The sequence below is a fragment of the Pinus tabuliformis genome, chromosome 8, assembly GCF_031772625.1.
Source record: "Pinus tabuliformis cultivar Carrire ecotype Pingquan chromosome 8, CPIR1, whole genome shotgun sequence".
NCBI lineage: Eukaryota > Viridiplantae > Streptophyta > Pinopsida > Pinales > Pinaceae > Pinus > Pinus tabuliformis.
This window is the reverse complement of record NC_142294.1, coordinates 1768655642-1768664916: the sequence shown is the minus strand read 5'-3', so window position 1 is coordinate 1768664916 and position 9275 is coordinate 1768655642.

The following is a 9275-nucleotide window of genomic DNA, read 5'->3' as shown; positions in this document are numbered from 1 at the left end:
TATTTTGAGGTGCAAAAGAAATTTGATTCATCTGGGTGCTTGACTCTCTCTCTCTCTATATATATATGTGCGTGTGTGAAATTTATCATTGTTTAAATTGTGTTTTTGAATGCATTAATGGATTTAATGTCTTGAAAATCCTTGTGGACACTTGAATTGTGTAAGCTATAGAGCTTAAACTTGCAATTCTCACAAATATTTAGGTTTTAGACAAAATTGACCAAAAAATGTACTTGAAAATGGGACAAAACATAAAATAGTGAGATTATTTGAAATATTTTAACCATAAGAATTTTTTTATTCAATTGCTTTATCTATCTATATATATATATATATATATATATATATTTGAATTTTTTGTTCAAATAATTTAGTTTTGTATTGAAATATTTTTATAAGAGTAAAATATAATATTTTATTTAAATCATTTTCTAAATTTGATAAAAAAATATGTTACTCCATATGGATATCAAAAAGTTTTATTTATGGTTGAGAGTGAAAGTGAATGACATATCCTTTATATCAGGTTGCAATATCAACTAATGTAGGAAACAATGGAGATGATCAAAACTAACCAAACATGTATATTAATTATTATTTTTTATTATAGCGAACTTCATACTTTTGTTTAGAAATCTATATATATATATATATATATATATATATATATATATATATATATATATATATATATATATATATATATATATATATATATAGGGACACATGCAAACTCTAGGGTGAACATAGAGAAAATCACACATCACCCTCATACTAAGATGTAAAATGAGCCTCTGGGTGCAATAACACTAAGCAAGCACATGGAGAGTGGGATTTTTGATGTTTTATAAAACTTAAATTTATTTATTTATTGTCAATCAAGATGCATTCATTAGATTATCAAAAAGATGTTGAGTACAAAATTCATCTCAACAAGCCCCTTTCCCTCATTCCAACCAGACTTGTTGATGTTAGGTAAATTTGACTCAGGGTTTGAGTCAAGGTTGATCTAGTTAAACAACAATGGTTTGGGCACATGGTATAGTGTAACCATGGTATTATTACCCATGGTATTGCATGTAATGGAGCCCATAAAAGGCTGGGAAGACTTGATTGTAAAGCATGGAAGGTGAGTAGTGAAGACTCACTTGGGCATCTTGGCCAGGGTTTTGGCCAAGGCTAATGAAATTTCATTGGGTTAGGGTTTTCCTCATTAAATATTGTGTGTATTGTTTATGTGAATACTTGTTACTGGTTATTTTATTATTCCTCTCTATAAATATTGGTTAATATCAATAATAATTTATCTCTCTCTGGTAAATCCTTAGCAACTGGTATCAGTGCTAAGTTAGCTTCAGAAGAACGTTTTTTGTTACCAAGGGTTTGTGTTGGCCTGCTAGATAGAGAGATAATTGAGCTTTTCTTGCAGATATGGATCAAAAGCCATAGATTGTGAAGAAAAGTTTCACACTATTGGGTCATGAGAGATTTAGTAGATGAGGAGGATATGTGCACGTGTATTAATTAATTGATGAACCATGTACATGAAAATAACACCTAGATAACTGGCGATTACAATGGCTGGTGACCCATGTAATTCGATAGATGGGTTCTTTTTATATGGACATTGATGTCATATGTACAAAGACAATAACAAGGGTAATTTTTATTATTATTATTATTATGGATTCAAATTTTATTGCATGTAAATGGGCATACTGCTGTAAGAAGAGGTAAGGCATGCACACCCCTAGGAAATTACCAATAAAGTCTGGGTTAGACCTAGGTGATAAGGGGATGTTGGGTTAACAATACCCCAGGTAAAAACTTTGAGGGGGGTAAGGGCTAGAGTGAGCAGGGTTGTCTCAGTTAGCAAGTTTGGCTAGAGTTAGTCAAAGAACCCCAAGTCAAGTTTAAGGGGGGAATTGTTAGATAAAATTGACTCGGAGTTTAAGTCAAGGTTGACCTAGTTAAACAACAGTGGTTTGGGCGCATGGTATAGTGTACCCATGGTACTGCATGTAATGGAGCCCATAAAAGGTTGGGAAGACTTCATTGTAAGGCATGACCTGGAGGTGAGTAGTGAAGACTCACTTGAGAATCTTAGCCAACGTTTTGGCCAAGGCTAACGAAATTTCATTGGGTTGGGTTTTTCCTAGTTAAAGCTTGAATGTATTGTTTATGTGAATACTTTTTGTTGGTTATTTTATTATTCCTCTATGTAAATATAGGTAAATCTTAGTAATGATTTATCTCTCTCAGATAAATCCTTAAGAGTTAAGATTACGACCTAGAGGAAAACATAGACAAACGTTGGCATTCTTTATTTTCAATAGCCCTATTGGCCTTGGCATACATAAACAAAAATAGAAGAGAAACTAGAATAGGAGGAAACATATTAAGGAGGTGGGTTGGGAGGAATGATATGAGGAGTAGCAAAGTAGCCCATGTGTTCATGCATGTGAAAATCAGTATGCTCCATACTCACTTCTAGGCTGCGGAGGTGGTCATTGGTGCATCGATGCTGGCGTCGAAGACTGTCCAGTTGTTCCAGAATTTCTTTCTGACTATACTAGATGTTGTTGATGTATGCAACTAGCTCGTTATGATCCTCATATCTATGCTCCCTCAAAATGCCCATTTTCACTTGGACATTGCACAACTGGGCTACAATGAACTTGAGGGTGGCTAAAGAAATCACATGGCCTGGGGAATGGGCTGGAGAGATAACATTTGCTTCCTTCGTTTCCAGCCTTTCATGAGTGTCTGTGGGCGACTGATTGTGTGGGTTCGACTGCTCAGCATGGCGATGATTGCCTCCCACCCGATGAGGGACTCCCCTTGGATGCAACATGATGTTGAACAAAGGCTACTAGAGGAAGGGAGAGTCTGAAAAACAAGAACCGCAAGAACCTTGTATGACCCAATAATCAAAGCTACATAAAAACCATCGTCGAGATTGTTAGCACTCTATAATTTTCGTGCCAATTCATGAGTATATTGAGCTCATTTCGTGGTGTTCCCAAATTTAAGTATTTCATAGCACTCTTAAGTATGATTTTTTTTGTGATGCCAGGTAGTCAATATCAATGACAGTTTCATCAATGATGAAAAATGCAAATGATGGGAAAAAAGTTATAGTTTTGGGCAAATAAAAAATAAGTTTTTAAGGCTGGTTTTGCCTCTCAGGTTTAATGACAGTTTTGTAATTTTTCATAAAACTATTGTTGGCCTTAAGGCCAATCTCCACATCGCAGTCGAAGCCCACTATTGGCTTATTGGGGCCTGACCCAGGTTTGGAGGTGATTTAGCCAAACAAATCTCGATACTACTGGCCCTTTTGGCAATAATCCGCGGAGCACAAACTGAGGTCTCACCCGAAGTAGTATGGGAGGGTACTAGAGCCAGGTTTTCGCACCTTGGAGATGTATGATGAATTCAAGAGGTCTGCGGTTTGACCCTGCGTGCACATCGCTACACGCACTTTCCTGTACCTTGCAGCCTATGATGCTGCCTTTGTACAACCCTACTCGGGGCCGAACACTATTATTACCCAAGTCCTTATTAGTATTCCACTGTTAGTGGATTAACTTAGCTTATGTGTTAAATTATAATATAAATCATTCATACATGTGCGCGTAGTAAATCAACAGTGTATTTGTAATTTATAACAAGCATGCATTAACCCAAGAACAGATGTACAGAAATATGATAAAACTTCTCTTTATTAGTTTCTTCTTCGGTTACAGTCTCAACTCTACCCTGCGTTCTAAGCTGCAGGGGTCCGTGCACTTAGCTGCAGACTACTAGGCCTCTTTGCACTCAGCTGCATAGCCTTCTCCTACCCTACGACCCATGACACACTTAGTCACTTAGACTCTATCTTCTTGCTTTCTTCTTCCTTCCTTTTTTTTCCACTTACAGCCTCACTCTACTTATACAATCCCATGGTCCGCAGACGATGGGTAGGTCGAAATTACATTACAAAAATAGGGCAGACAACCCTATGAATCTATCATACATTTCGCGCTCTGCGCCCGCAATTCGTGGAGTCTTTATACAATATTGGGTCAAAAATTGGGCTTTGAGCCCCAAAACATGCCTTGGGTGGATTCCATGCCTAACAGGCCCCCAACACAAACATCGTGACTCATCCTCGAGTCGCTCTGTCGGCGCGACGATCTTGGCATGGAGTCCCTCCAACTGTTCTTGAACTATGCTGAGGTCAGCAGCGCACTGAGCTGCTGCTTGCTGAATCTGCTACATCCGTTGTTCTAAGACCTCTGATTTTGGGGTGCTTCTTTGCATTAATGTGTGCATCCCTTGTATATGCGTGAGATTTCCTTCAATGTTCACCGTGATAGTGAAGGCCTCGTCAATCCAAGGCTAAACGCGTGCTTTGAGAACTGCGTCCTTGTGTCGCGTCATGTCCACCTGCTCCTTCAGTGCCTTAGCTTGTTACATCCTTGCAAGTCGCTGGGTGAGGACCACTGTCTGCACAGTTCCTCAGACACTGTCATATTGCTGCTAGATTTCTCACGCTTTTGTTTCCAAGTGTTGGATGTTGGGGTCTGTTAGGGCCTAAATCTACCTCAGGCTAAGAAAGGTAGGTCTAGGGTAACATCAAACCACGCTTAACCTGGTAGCTAGCCCTACCAGGTCGGGAGAGGGCTCTCTCCTTGTCAATCTCAAAGAAAATATGGCAAGTAAGGCTTGAGATGACTGATATGAATTCTAATTTTAGGCTAGGTATGTTTGCTCAGAGGATTTTGTTTGATTTTAATGGTTGGTTGCTAGATCAGATGGGGAAGTCAGCTTTAGGTCCGGGAAATCAACTCAAATTTGCGGAGGTTTCAGTGGGGCGAGGTAGGCAAGTGTTTTAGCACTTTGAAATGAATGTGATGGTGAGTCTAAAGATTGGTGAGGAGTTAGAGAGGGCATGCAAATGTCATGAGTCCTTTTCAAACAACAGAAAACATGTAGAACTAAATAAACCCCAAAGTAGAGCACTAAAACACCAATGAATTCCACCTTTAAACTTGATTCATTCAGCTATGCAGAAAGAGAGAGATAATGGCACACATAAACATAATATCAACTGAATTATAAAGAAGAACACAATGCTAAATCACATTACCACAAGAATCCCACAAAATGCTGCAAAACCCTGGTTTATTTCCTTGCCAAACTGCAAAAGTGATGTACAAAGTAGCTCAATGCATCCACAAGAGTCCAACCTTTTGCCAAATTCAAACCCCTACACTATGAAATTCATAACGTATATACATTTTCTCATCCTTGTACTAAGGGAATTGAGCTCAACCATTTTCTTCAAAATAGAATCAGTTACATTAAACTTGGACCGAATTTCTGAAAATAGGTGTTGAAGATGAACTCGTATCTCCTAAACCATAACACCTGTTACAAAACTGAACACGGTTTTTGTAGATAAGGTCATGTTGGAGAAAAACCTCTATCAATTTTTGGAAATTCATTTCTAGTTGCTCGTAATCTGTGCCACAAAATCATCTCTAAAACAAAAATCATTAAAAATTTAAATCTGTGAAAATGAGCTGTAAAGATCTAGTCACATATCCCAATTCATGACACCTGTGAATAAATTGAAAGAGGTGTTTTTTATATGGCTCGTGATTAACAAAAACCTCCTTGGGTTTTGCAAAATTACCTTCCATATTTTGTAAAATGGCACCACACTAAAATGACTAAAACAGTAAAAAATATGAAAAATTTGCTTTGTTTTAATGTAGGTTCCAAATATCACTATATATCTCCCACATAGTAGCACCTGTGCATAAACTGAAGGAGGTTTTTGTTATTTGATATGCGAGGAACAAAAACCTCTTTCACTTTTGAAAAATTCCTTACCATTATTTCAGAAACTGATTTTTTACTAAACTTGTCATTGTGTGCAGCAACTGACCTCAAAACATGCATAACCAAGAATCACTCATTCATTTCGATCATATCTTCTAATCCAAGAGATGGTTATGGGAATGTGATATATCATTGGAAAGAATTTTCTGAGCTTCTTATAATGGACACACTTGTGACATGTTTTGTGTTGAACATCATGTGCAAAACATCTAACAAAACTAGACATAGTAAGAGCTCATGTTGATCCCTGGTGATAGGTTGCGAAGACTGGAATTAACAGGGTACTCCTGCAGAGTCATGAGAACCTCAAGTGCTTCCTCCAACATGCTGGTGTAGTCTTGCACTACACCTCCAATTTCCTCCAATCCTGCTGTAATAGCGCTAGCATGCTATTCTCTGACTTCTGGGGGAGTGGATGGCTATGCCTTTAACTGTAGCTCGGTGATCTGAAGATTCAGCTCCAGTTGAACCTTGGTCACTTCCTCCCTAGCCTCACAGACTCCAGTTGCTAACCTGTGGATCCGAACCTCTACTGGTAGATCGGCTAGGATGGCCAGATTCGGGGCACGTCAAAAAGTGTCGTCTACCACCTGCACTAACTATTGACCCTGCGACACCAATTCATCACGCTGTAAGCTAAGCTGTTCCATGTTTATCTTTTGCTCGTTGAGAAATTGGATTGCCTGGCTCTCCCTAGCGTGCAGATCTATCGTTATCCCATCCTGTAGCAGATACAATGTCTCACGTGGAAGGGAAGCCAAATTAAGGCCAAGGCCTTCCATCATGTTAACCGAAAATCTATCGATCTCATTCACTACTACTAGGGCCCCTTCCGGCAACACTATTGTATTTTCCGTTCATGCACGTAGCATCTGTTCTGCTATTGAGGATCCTACTGCGAGGTGGGTGGAAAGGGTACCCACCTAAGGGGGACACACCTATAACTCCTGTAGCTGCGCTCTGAGGGCCGCCAACATAGTCTGGTGCTCCTGCATAAAATCCTAAAGGGCCTCATTTATGACATCACAAACTGTCTCGCCAATGTCATGCAGATCACCTTCAGTTAAGGTGATCGGGTCAATGGCCAATTTCGAGGCCTTGAGCTTCTTCCTTGGTCTTGCGCGCTCTGCCGTGTGTGGGAACTTTAGCTGTGTGGACACAATCCCTTGGTCCGTGCTCCCTTCTGCTGTTTCTGCTTCCTCTGCCTGCTGTCCCTGTGAGGATGTTGCTTGGCTCTCGTCTGCCTTCACAGTTGCTTCCTCTGCCACCTGTGCTGCTGTTGCTGCTTCTGCGGCCTTTTTCTACTCGTCAGCTTTCTGTGCCGCTTCTCGCGCTGCCCTTTCCTTAGTTGCTATTGTTTCTTTCCACCTTCTCTCGGCCAATTGTGTGATGCATAGCTTGGTGTCATCCTTCTTCTTCTGCGCTGCCACCCTCTCAAGTTTTGCAAGATCTAGCGCGCACCATTCTGGAGGCCATGTCTCCAAGACAATAAAAATGGCGTTGTCAATGGCTACAAAAGGTAGCTGCATCCACTGCTTCGTTGGATCCTTACGTGCCCTGATAAAGATGTTGTGCATATCAGCCTTAAATTTTGCAAAGCTCTACAGACTATTGTACGCCATGGGCGACAAGCACAACTTCCGATTGATCCACATCCAGATGTTCATATCCATGAGCACCCAAAAGATTTTGGTGTCGCATATCCTTTTCACATCCTTCGTGGCCTAGAGCGAAGCATAATTCGCGGCCTCAAGTAATTCTCTGTTAATGCTGAGGAATTAATTGTCCTCCGACAGTTCCCCCGTTACGAGCACTATGGATAGCAACAACCACGAATAGTGGAATGTTTTACCCTGCTCCTGGGCTTCGCATCAATTTTTCAGAAATTATTCGCAGAGGAATTCGGACCAGTTGAATTGGACCCCCTCTACGCACTACTCAGCTAGTGCGACCACCGGTGCCGGTACCTCGTTGGCGCAACACTTCTGCATAACTTTACCTATGATGATCTGGGTGGCTAAGCTGATTGCTTTGTCCTTAATGCTAGAGATGGCATAGCCCCTCTTCTTCTTTTCCAGCTTATACTTTGTTTTCATGGCCTCCGTAAGGGCCAAATCGCTGCCCTTTTCTTCGGCTATGGTCGCGGGGTCCTTTCCTTTGTAGGGGAGCCAGGAAATGTGGTGAATTAAGTCTGTCATGATGGGGATAGGCTCCTCCAGCCATAGATACCCATCATGCACCATGTAGAGTAGCTGTTCGATGACAAAAATAGTGAATGGCGCATGGTGGAAATGCGACACCCATAGTAAGTTCAGCAGTCCGACGTTTTCCACACCATGCAACCACTTCCGTGACTCTAATGTTGTAACCACTCCCACATTATTCTGCTTCATGAGGTTCCCAGTCTCAAGGTGAGGGAACTTCTCACGATCAGTGAGGTCCCAATCTTCAGACTTCATGGTTGGCATGTGGCCTAGGTGCGTGCCTTCAAACAAAATGCCGTCCGGGAGGAGCAGGGTCTGGAGTGAACTCTTTGTTTCATCCAGGTCCTTTGGCACTTTGGTCTTCCCTTTTCACGGAGGAACATATGCGGGCAACTTTTTCGCAAAGTGTGTAGGTTGAATATCCTCCTCCATGCCTTCGCCTTCTTCCTTTGCGATGATAATGACCTGCAAATCTTCTTCTTCCTCATATGTTTCTATCGTGATAGCTTTCCCCTTCTCTGCCATTGATATTTTGCTACACAATGGGTTCCTCGGGGACACACATATGAGGGCCATGGCCTGTTTATCCTTCTTGGGCGTTAGCGTACGTGGTGATTTGGGGATTTTTGCCACAATCCCGACACCTTCTAGAACATCTTCCATGGTTAGGGCCTGCGTAGCCTCACCAGCAGTTACCTCTTCTATTCCCAAACTGTCCTTAGTAGCTATCATTGTAATTGGGTTGTAATCTGGCACTCACGAATTCAGGGGCTCAATCAATGCTCGACTCAAAATGCTCAGGGCTCTGCTCAATCACTCAATTCTCAAATGACCAAGTGTTGTTTGTTGGCCAGCCCTTTGTGTTTTATAGTGCCTTTTGAATTTGAATTTGACCGTTCCCCCCAATTTCAGTCCATTAATGCTTTCTTGGTAGAAGATTTTCCCAAACCTTGCCCATAAATCACGTCTTAAATGGCCGCCACCCACTCCATTTGGCCTCAAGTCGAGCATCCCATCATGGATAGTGACTTCAATGGTCACTTTTCAGCCAACCCGCGTGGCAAGCAACCCTCCGTGCACCATTGCAGACCCTATGATGCTCTGCTTCTGCGTTCATCACCAATATCGCTCAGCTCTCGGGTAGAATATTTTATAGTCCTGTGCTCCCTTCCAACT